The sequence below is a fragment of the Telopea speciosissima genome, chromosome 8 (assembly GCF_018873765.1).
Source record: "Telopea speciosissima isolate NSW1024214 ecotype Mountain lineage chromosome 8, Tspe_v1, whole genome shotgun sequence".
Classification (NCBI taxonomy): domain Eukaryota; kingdom Viridiplantae; phylum Streptophyta; class Magnoliopsida; order Proteales; family Proteaceae; genus Telopea; species Telopea speciosissima.
Window position 1 is genome coordinate 1,870,862 of NC_057923.1, and position 10,690 is coordinate 1,881,551.

Consider the following 10,690-nt stretch of genomic DNA (forward strand, 5'->3'; position numbering starts at 1 on the left):
GTGAGGGTTCTTCGTCTTCTTCGCAGAGGGGGTGGGGCAGTTTTAGACTTTTAGTGTAGCTTTGCTCCACTCTTACTATTGTTGCTCGTCACTCAGCTGCTTTGCCATGTTTCGACTTCCGACTTCAGATACACACATGAATCGCCCAACTAGTGGTTGTCTTTGTCGTGAGTCACAAAATAGAGCTGATTCGTAGTCATGTGTGCAAAAGAAAAGTTGTTCATATCCCATTAGATGCAGAATCGTTTCTTATTGTTTCTTTTTCAAGATCAAAGAACTCCCACTCGACAGAGATTGATTTGGTTATTATGGGCCAAGAACAGGGGTGGTCACAAATTGAGGGCCAAGGTATTGGGGGTCCATCGATTTCGGCGGTGCTGCCTACTCTTGGAGGTGGGGCGAGGTTCCAAGGGGGATTGGGAGGAAGAAAAGGGGGTGAGCAGGATTGCAAGAGAGGATTTGAGGAACCATGACAGCTACAAAATTGGGAGGAACCATGACAGCTACTTCAAAATTGGTCTTGGTAAGGGATTTGAGGATTTCAGGTTCTGGTTCGTAGAGGAGAAAGAAGAAGGCGGGAGGTTTCTTCTTCTTCTTCTTCTTCCCTTGCACATGAACTCCCATTCGTCTCCCATCATACCGCATCTGGTTTCCACTGGCATCAATCGCATAGAAGAAACCATCTTCTCCAAACGCTGCAGAGATCAGAGGTCGATTTCTATTTTATTCCTCTGTTAACCTCTAATTTTAATTCAGGGTTTTGAGTTTTCCTGAATCTGAATCCACCTTAACGTTTGAATATTTTTTTTTCAAACCCTAACTTCCTGAATCTGAATCCATGGAAATGGATTTTGGTGGTTCTGTGTTTTTTTTGGCATGTTTATCTCATTTGGCTTGATTTGAATCAATGAGAGTGGTTAATTTATCATTGGAGAGGTCATTTTTCAAACCCTAACTTCCTTTGCCGGAGAAGGAAGCCGACGATGTTCTTGTTCTTCCGGTTTGCTACAAGTGATAAAGTGAAGAGACGAAGTGAAGAGGAAGGGTTTGGATGAAGGGTATTTTGATCAAATATAATTCGTGACAACAACACAATATCACTACTAACCCCTTCCGTTATGGGTCTGTAACGGTGGGGGTCATTTTATCATTAGTATGCAATAGGGGAGGGTACCAGTTGTTTGAAAGTTTTTTTTTTGGGAGGGTGTAATAATAGATATGAAATATTTGGAAGTGGTAATTGTAAAAAACCCTTTTTTTTTTACGCTGAAAATTTTAAAGTATTATTGAAATTTAAGTTCACGTACAGTCCTCACCAAGGTTCGTAATCCAAGTATTGGACTTGGGATCAGTCAAGAGTGATAATGATTCGATACTGATTCAGATTGGACAAAATCGTTACAGATCGACCAAAAACCGTACCTATATTGGTTTTGATACTAATATTAATAACCATGATTTGGTTAGAGATTGCTAGCGGTCGAGATAGACTAAGGTCCATAATCCAGTAATCGGACTCGAGATTGGTCAAGGCTGTTACCGATCCAAATAAAAAACTGACCAAAATTCAGGCTATTTCAGTCCGAAAATATTAAAAAATAAGAAAATCTAAACAAATCAAAAAACAATTATGAAAAAACGGTAATAATGCTTTTACAGTTTATCAAATCCTTAATTTTTGATGAGTTTATCTAATCCCTATTTTTGTGTTGACCTGGACGGTAAGATCTCTTTTTTTTCTTTAAATTTTGAGACTCCCAAATCTCTAAATCAAGGCTCAAAACAAAAAAAAATTGAAAATTCTGAATTTTAAAACACTAATCACCTTAAGTAAATTTTACCAAAAATTAAATGACCTTAAGCAAATCATTTTATAAAAAATAAAAAATAAAAAATAAAAAAAAAAACCCTGAAACAAATCAATGTTTATATGGAATGAAATATTCCCCAGTTGATATGGGTTTTAAATCCCTTCTCTGACTTGCATATCAGATTGGATCGCGCTTATCTAATCCCATTACCGATTCACAAAACCTGGACAGTATCGGTCGGGATCGGCTTCATCTGATACCGATCCGAGATTACGAACCATGAAATCAGAGGACTTTATTCTTTGAAGATTTTATGAAATTCTGTTATTGCTGTGAAATCGAAAGGGAAAGAACGAGTTTCTGACGCCCAGGGCCATTGCCAACCAGAAAATCAAGGCAAAGGGACTTCAGAAGCTCCAATGGCATTGCCAGATGTGCTAGAAACAATAATGCGAGAGGAGAACGGATTCAAGTGCCATTGTATGAGCGATTCTCACCAGCGGCAGATGGAGGTCTTCGGCCAAAATCCTAACCGTCTCATTGACGGTTACTCCGAGTAGTTCCGAGAGGCGAGAGAGCTCTTCATGAGCACATGAAGCGGAGTCAGCCGTTTCAGCCGTATTCCCAAACCTGATTTTATTTTGAAACCTTTGTTTCAGCCTATCTGGCATCACTGGCCTTTTGTATGGTTGAGTTCGGACAGGGGCCTGCAGCCAGATTTATTCCACCCGCAGAAAGTTTCGGCGACTGAATGAAGCACAACACAACAACGGCAGCCAAGGCTCCCGGTGAATGGCAGCTTTGGCTTCCATCCAGATTTTTGTTTTTTTTAAATACAGACCTTGATCCGCAGGTCCGAAGGCCCACAGAGAAGTCCATCAAAACATTAAAAATTGGTTTGTAATGGATGCATTCAACAACATTAACAATATGCGATTCAAATATCTTGTAAATAACATTAATGGTGAATCACAAACAAGAGAGAAGAGAGAAGACACAGAGCGTTCACCATATTGGGAGACGATTCTTAGACGATTCCTTTACTCCCAACAAAGAACAAACAGTGGGACATCTAGATTCCTTCTTCTTGATCTCTCACAATTTTTCTTAGTGATGGACTAATATGAAATTTGACATTGCATAAACAAGTGATTCACTCCTACTAAAACTCCTTTAGTCAGTTAAGATTAGTCATTTAAAGATTTTAGTTTCCTACTATAATAACTTAGGAATAGGACTCTAATCCCTTTAGTCAGTTAAAGGGTTTCCTAATATAAATTAAAATCTATAACGAGATATGTTTAATCAACAATTAATAAGTCGTGTAAGACACCAATTAAAATTAAAATAATTCCTCACCCAGTTCGTACCGGTACATGTAAGGTTGAAGAGACGCCGAAAGAGTGGTTGATGAGGAATTTTTATCACCTGCGGTTTCCCTGTCCGGTACGGTTTCCTAGTACCTCTAATAAAAGGGGGTAGACCCCATCCGAGCAGTGTGTTCGGTCAGGGGGTGGAATGGTCATTTCAACCTCCTATGAGAAGAACTGCAAAAACTGTACCGGTCAGCGAACCTCAGGGGATAAAGGTCCGGTTGATAAGTCATGAACTACATTGACAGAGACTTCGAGACCCTATTCAAGGAACGTCTCACGAACAAGAGATTAAAGTCTGATCACGTAGAGGAAAGACAGGAGCGAGCTATTACGGAACAGATTGAACAGGTTGAACAGTGAATGCTCTCTTCAACCTCAGAAAACGAGTCTGGACCCTCTGACTCTAACTCTGAGCAATGGCATTTGCTACCAAAACGAGGACCAGAATCGGGAACTGAAGCTAAAGTTGCATAATTTTCTATCGTTTCATCTTCAAAACTTGTTGCAAGAGAGAATGTCGAGAGCTCTGAACTGATATTTGAAGAGTCTGAAGCAGATAGATGGTGGTGGTGGTATCAGTTATGGATGAGTTGATGAAAGAGCAAGAGAAGGCAAAGGAATGTAGTAATCACAAAGACTATTGGTTATGCGAGGGAATAATTGCTGAAATAAATAGAGAGCAAAGCATTGGCCTGAGAAAGGTTACTTCAATGGTTGGCTCTGCATTTTCTTCTAACTATGCTAGTTTCTATACATTATTAGACTTGGGAAGATGGTTGCTGGATGCATGGGTTGTAATGGAGTTGTATGGCTTATATTTTATCTGCAGCATTTTCTATGCACTGAACATTCTATTCCCTTTCTCTTTTTTCTACCAATGGTGTAAAATCCAAAGGTTCCTCCCAGGTGATGGTCTCCATCCGATTACATATGAAGGGATTGAATTGACAATTTAAATGGTGGGATGTAAACAATCTCCCGCATGTTTTTCGGCAATGCATATGAGAGGATTGAATTGTTAACAATTCCATGCATGTTTTTGTGCCTGTTGGGCTGCCTGGTAAATATATCATAAATGTGTTCTGTATGTGCCACAAATTTGATGATGAGACAAAAGCACTAGAGGCCTACCACATAAATCTAAATCTCCACAGATATTCCAAGCATCATTTTTTTTTTTTTGGTGAATAAAATATATTGTCGAACCCCAGGGGTGGGCCGGAAAGGAAAAAAAAGGGGGAGGGAATATACAAAGAGGAGGAGAGGGGGAGAGGGGGGGGGCGCAGCCCCAAGCCAACCTACATAGAGGTGGGGGCCTGTAAAATAGAAAGGTCAAGACCCCAGGACACAACAATGTTCCTCTTCCTTAGGGCATCAATAACAGATCTATGAGGGATAAAACTGAGCTTGGATGAGACATCAAAAGAGATGGCTTTCCAAATCATATCAAAAGATCTAGAGTTGGAAGTCCATCTCTTAAGATTCCTTTCCATCCAAATATGGTAGATAACAGAGCCAAAGACTAGCTTTCCGACAGTGTCACATATTGTGTTTCCAATAAAGGTCATATCCAACCAGAGCCATTCCCTATCAAAGGTGAGGGGTCTCTTGCTGCAAGGCCAGATGGAAGTGAGGGCTTTTTTCCAGGTGGTGGCGGTAAATGGGCAAGCAAAAAAGAGATGGGCTAAGTCCTCGGAGCCATTCCAATAAAAGATGCAAGAGGGGGAGACAAAGATATGACTGTGGAGGAGGAAAGCTTGGGTAAGGAGGCACTGGGTGAGGGATCTCCAGACAGTAAAGCTGTGGCGAGGTATATGGCCTTTGAACCAAACGAACTTATGCCAAGGGAGAGGGGAGCCAGGGGTCCTAGAAAAGTTCCAAAGCTAAACTAGAGCTAAAGAGGCCGATGGGAGAGGGGAACCAAACAACCTTATCAGCTTCAGTTGGGGAGGAGGGGGAGGAGGGGGAGGAGGTGGGGGGGAGGGGAGGGAGGGGGGAAGAGAAGGCCAGATCTGAGAAAGGATGGAGGGGAGAGGAGAGGGAGGGGACCAAGAACCGCGAGAAATGATGAGAGAAAGGGGGGTAGATTTAGGAATGCCAGCGGAATATATCATCCTCGGCCCAAAGACATTGATAAGGACACCAAGAGGGTGCCAAGGATCGAGCCAAAGGGAGGTGGAGGATCCGTTGACTATGGGTGGAGATGGCTGTAAGGGCGAGGGGACGAAGAAGGAGAATCTTACGCCAAAACCAGGACGAGTCGGAGGGGATGGGGACAATCCAGAAGTAGTCCGATTAGAGGAGATGGGAGTGAACCCAGTTAACCCAGATTGATCATGCTTAGAGGAGATTTTCCATATGAGCTTAAGGATGCCCACGGTATTGGAGTCGCGAATGCGGCGAATACCCAGACCTCCTTCAGCTTTAGGAAGGCAAATGGATTTCCAACTGATAGGATGAAGAAATTTAGAAGTTTCTTTACCTTTCCAAAGGAAGGCACGGAGAAGGTGCTCCAAGGCCTTAATGGTGGCTTTAGGGATACCAAAGATACCACACCAGTAAATGTAGGAAGCTTGGTGGATAGATCTGATGCATTCCAATCTGTCAGCATAGGATAGGAGTTTGGCTTTCCAGAGCTGGAGACACTTACGGATGTTGTGTAGCATGGGGATGCAACGATGACTGGAAAGCCTAGTAGGGATAAGGGGATGACCGAGGTATTTGACAGGGAGGGTGCCAATGGAGAAGCCAATTAGACTCCGGAGGGTCTCTATGTCAGACTCGGGGATGCCAAAAAGAAAGATTTTGGATTTGAGAAGATTGATGCGGAGGCCGGAGAGGGTCTCAAAGAGATGGAGTGAAGGCATAATGGCAGAGATGGAGGGGGGAGAGGCCTTAGAGAAAACCATCAGATCGTCCGCAAAGGCAAGATGGGTGAGGTTAATGCGCCTGCATTTAGGGATGGGGGAAATGAGGTGAAGATCCGTTTTGGTTTGGAGACTCCTAGAGAGGACTTCTATAACCAAAGAGAAGAGGAAGGGGGAGAGAGGGCATCCTTGACGAATGCCGATTTTGGAGTTGAAGAATCCGGCAGGGGAGCCATTGACAAGGACCGAGAAGGAAGGGGAGGAGATACAGGCATAAATCCAGCGGACAAAAGCCGAGGGAAAACCCATTTGGGAAAGCACTTCATAGATGAAGTCCCAACGGAGGGAATCAAAAGCCATGTGAAGATCGATTTTCAAAAGGGCCACAGGAGAATGAGATTTGTGATCAAAGCCACGCACGACCTCGGAGCAAAGGATAATATTATCCGCAATACTCCTGTCAGAGATGAAGGCATATTGATTAGAACAGACGAAGGAAGGGATGATAGCCTGGATCCGATTTGCGAGGATCTTAGCAATGAAGTTATCAAGGAGATTGCAGAGAGAGATGGGCCTGAAATCAGATAGAGAGGAGGCTCCAGCGATCTTAAGGATAAGGCAGATGAAGGTTTGGTTGATGTGGGCAAGTTGGCTGGGTTTAAAGAAGAACCTACAGATGGCTTTGAAGAGGTCTCCTTTGATGGAGTCCCAGCAGTTAAGGAAGAAGCCCATACTGAAACCATCAGGATCCGGAGCCTTGTTTGATTTGCGGGAGAGGATCGCTTTAGAGATTTCCTCATTAGAGGGCAAGGCAAGGAGGGAGAGGGGAGAGGGGAGAGGGGAGGAAGCGGTTGAAAAGGGAGGAAAAGAAGGAGCAAGTTTCAAACTTGATGTCAAGTACAGAGGTAATGGGAGACCCATTAGGAGTCAAGAGCAAGGTGATGGAGTTGGAATTAAGCCTGGCTCTTAAAGAGTGATGGAAGTAAGCCAAATTAGAGTCTCCAAGCTCCAACCAACGGATGCGGGATTTTTTACGCAGGAAACTTTCTTCTTGGATGGAAAGAGTGTGAAGCTCTTCAGAGAGCTTTTTTTCCTCAAGGCCAAGGTCAGGGTTGAGCGAGTCCAATTGGAGTCGGGATTGGACAAAGGAGAGATCGGCTCAACAAGAGGAGACACTTGAGGGGATGTCCTCAAAGGTTGAAAGGTTCCACCTTTTGAGGGTGGACTTGGTGTGGCAGAGCTTTCGAGCAAAGGCAATGAGGGGAAGGAAGAGGTAAGAAATAGGAGAACGCCAGGCTTTTAGGATGGTGGGGGAGAAAAGGGGATGAGAGGTCCACATATCGAAGAATTTGAAAGGGTTGGGGTCAAAGGAGGAGTAGGGTTGAATGAGGATGTGGTAAGGGTAGTGATCAGATAAACCTTGAAGATGGAAATTAGCGATGGAGTGGGGGAAGGAGGAGAGCCAAGCCTCATTGGAGAGGAATCTATCTAATTTGCAACCGATGCAATCGAATCCCACTCGGCGATTGTGTCAGGTGAGGGAGGAGCCAGACCAACGCAGGTCCTCAAGGCCGAGGTCCTTGATGCAATCATTGAAGGCAAGCACAAAAGGGAGGTCAATGGGGCGACCCCTGATTTTCTCCGATTGGGATCTGACAACATTGAAGTCTCCACCCACACCCCAAGGAAGGGAGTCCATTCCCGATTTAAAGAGGGAGAGGTCAGACCAGAAAGAGACACGGTTAGCCACTTGGTTACAAGCATAGACCATCGAAATGAAGAAGGGGATAGGGGAGTTGGGGGTGGATAAGCATAGATGGAGAAGCCGGGAGGAGGAGAAAGAGATGGAAATATGGATTTTGGATGGATCCCAAAAGATCCAAATGCGGCCATTGGGGGAGTGGTTGTAGTTGGAGAGGAAAGACCAGGAGGGGGCGATAGCTGCAGCTATACGAGGGGCATTTTCTTGAAGGATTCTGGTTTCGAGAAGAGCATAAAAAGATGAGTGAGTAGAATTGATGAGACCTAATGTCGTGGTGCTTTGCCAAGGAGTTGATGCCCCTGACATTCTAGATGAAGCCAGCAGACATGGGGACTAGAAGGAGAGGGGCAAAGGTTTCCGAGAGGGGGCACTTCTGTACCTCCTACGGGAATAAGCAACGGCTGGGCTGTTGACAAAAGGCTGGCAAGGGGGGAGGGGTCAAACCGAACAGAGGGGAGGAGTGGGGTTTTTAGTAGGTAAGGTTATAACCCGGGGGGGGAGGGAGGGGTGAAGGGTAAGGCGGGGGAAAGGGTATCGATGGAAGAGGGAATGTTGGGGTCAAAACTAGATCGGGCCAAGGTGGGAGGGTGGGAGGGTTGGTGTAGTCTTTTCGGTAGAGATGGGTTGGGGGTTTAATTATGGATAGGTTGTAGGAGAAAAAAGTATGGGTGTGGGCCGGGGTTTGAGAGGGGGTAATGGATTGGGCTTGGGGGGGTGGGCTTGGGTGATACGGGTGGAATCGTTAATGGGCCAGGGATTAAACTAGGGGGTAGGAGAAGAGGGGGGAAGTGGAGGGTGGCACGTGGCAAGGTATTGGGGAGAGAAGGTGGTAGGTGGAAAGGATCCAAGGACAGGGTCCAACATGGGGATCGAGGGGGGATTGGGTAAAAGGGGAGGTAACAGGGATTGGGAATTAAGGGGGGAATTTGGTAAAGGTGGAACAAATCTTTTAGTAGGGGAGGCTCGTCTTGCACGAGAATGGCGTCTAGGATCCAACCAAGACTGATCCACAACAGGGGCCATGGCAGTGGAAGCCTGCTGATTCTACGGCCTGCTAAACGATACATCAGGGGAACTTCCAAGTACAGCGATGGATGCTTCACGAGGCGACAGAGGCAGCTGAGGAGCCCTAACATGTTGAAGAGCCATAGTAGGGGAGACAGACAGGGGGTCTGATGTGCTAATGGGAGCCCTGGAGTGCAAAGGGATCTCGACATCCGAGCTAGGTAAACAGTGGCTGATGGAAGCCTGGTTCATCAAAGGAGCTGACGATAGCGGAGCCAGAGACACAGGGGCAGAGCATGCTAGGGGACCTCGGCGTCAGGAGCCAAGGGTGCCTCGATGGCAGAAGGGGAACCAGAGGTGGAGAGACCATGTCAAAGGTGAACGTTCCGGTTGCGATTGGAGCTTCTTCCACGACGACAACGATTGTGAAGACTACGGGTAGAACTTCTTCCACAAGCAGGGGGTCCAGAGGAGCCAGAAAGACCACGCGAAGCAGGGGCTTGCACAGTTGTGGAACTGTGACCATTTGGGTGGTCATCGAAACCAGAAGGAGGGTCCAAATCAGTGGATGGCACTACAGGGCAAGTTGAAACCATCGAAGGGAGGGGAGCTTTGCCGAAACATTCTATGGAATGATGCCCAAAAACCTTGCAGTGTATACAGGGGGGGGGGGGATCCAATCGTAGTGAACCGGTTACTTGAAGCTAAAGCCATCGTTTTCTACGATGGTGATGGAGGAAGGAGGGGGGCTTGTTGCAGAGACGGCGATGCATAACCTTGCGAAGGAAAGTATGACCATCTTCAGCGTACGAGCGTTGGTATACAAAGGGTAGCCCACGACAGAGCCAATCCTGCTAAGACATTCTTGGCCCCAGTACTGGAAGGGGAGACTGGGGAGAGAAATCCACAAGGGAATGGAGCTGAAGTCGACCTTGTGGAGCTGGATGTAGGGGGTCCACTGGCGAAGGAAGACAGGTATGGTGCCACCGAGCCAAGGGGCACCATTAAGAGCTCGAGCCTTGGTTTCTTCCGAGAAGAATTTGAAGATGAAGACGCCTTTGTCGAGGAGGAAGATGTCCAAGGTACCATGAGCCTTCCATTGCTTTGAGAGGGAAGCTTTGATAGTGTTAAAAGACGGCCTTGAACTGAAGAAGGGCCCAACCAGGCACAATTGCCATTTAGAGATTTTCGGAGAGAGGAGGTTGCTGGGGCAGAGGGCAAAGGAAGAGCCTTCATCGGAGGAAGGTTCCACATAATGAAGGGCGAGACCAGAACTGGAGGGGAGGGGTTTTGAGAGAGAAGAGAGGCCCAAGTTTTGGGGCCGAGAGGGAGTACAAAAGTGGAGGTGGTGTGGAGGGCCTAGGAGGTGGAGATGGCTGGCATGGTGGGTACAGTGGACGAGGGGTTGGTGGAGATGGAGGAAATGATGGAAGCGGAGGTGGAGGAAATGGTGGAGGGGGTGGTCGATGAGGTGGTGGCAGAGGGGTGGGGGTAGGCAGAGGAGGGAACATTCAAGCGCAAACCATCAAGGTAGGAAAAAATGGTCTGTTACAAGAATTACTTCATCATTTTCTTACTTGACAGCAAAATAAGTGAATTCGAGTAGTAGATCCAAATAATTAGAGTTACATAAGTAAATATATAAATAAATAAACTTTCATGAGCTACAGTACCTTTTGTGAACTTTCCTTTAATCTCCAAGTCGGTCTATTGGATATGGTTCATTTCGAATTTTGATTATTTATTTGCCTTGTTATGGCTGCTTTTTTTCGACGAAGCTGAACTGAAACCGATTTACATACTGTATAACAAAAACCAACAATAAATCAAAACAGAACCAACAATAAACCATATAGCTGGAACCAATTG

General features: G+C 45.7%; 1 pseudogene; it reads left to right on the forward strand.

Moving 5' to 3' along the window:
• Positions 1 to 2,230: 2,230 nt before the first annotated feature.
• On the forward strand, positions 2,231 to 4,143 carry LOC122671105 (annotated as a pseudogene).
• The last annotated feature ends 6,547 nt before the right edge of the window (positions 4,144 to 10,690 follow it).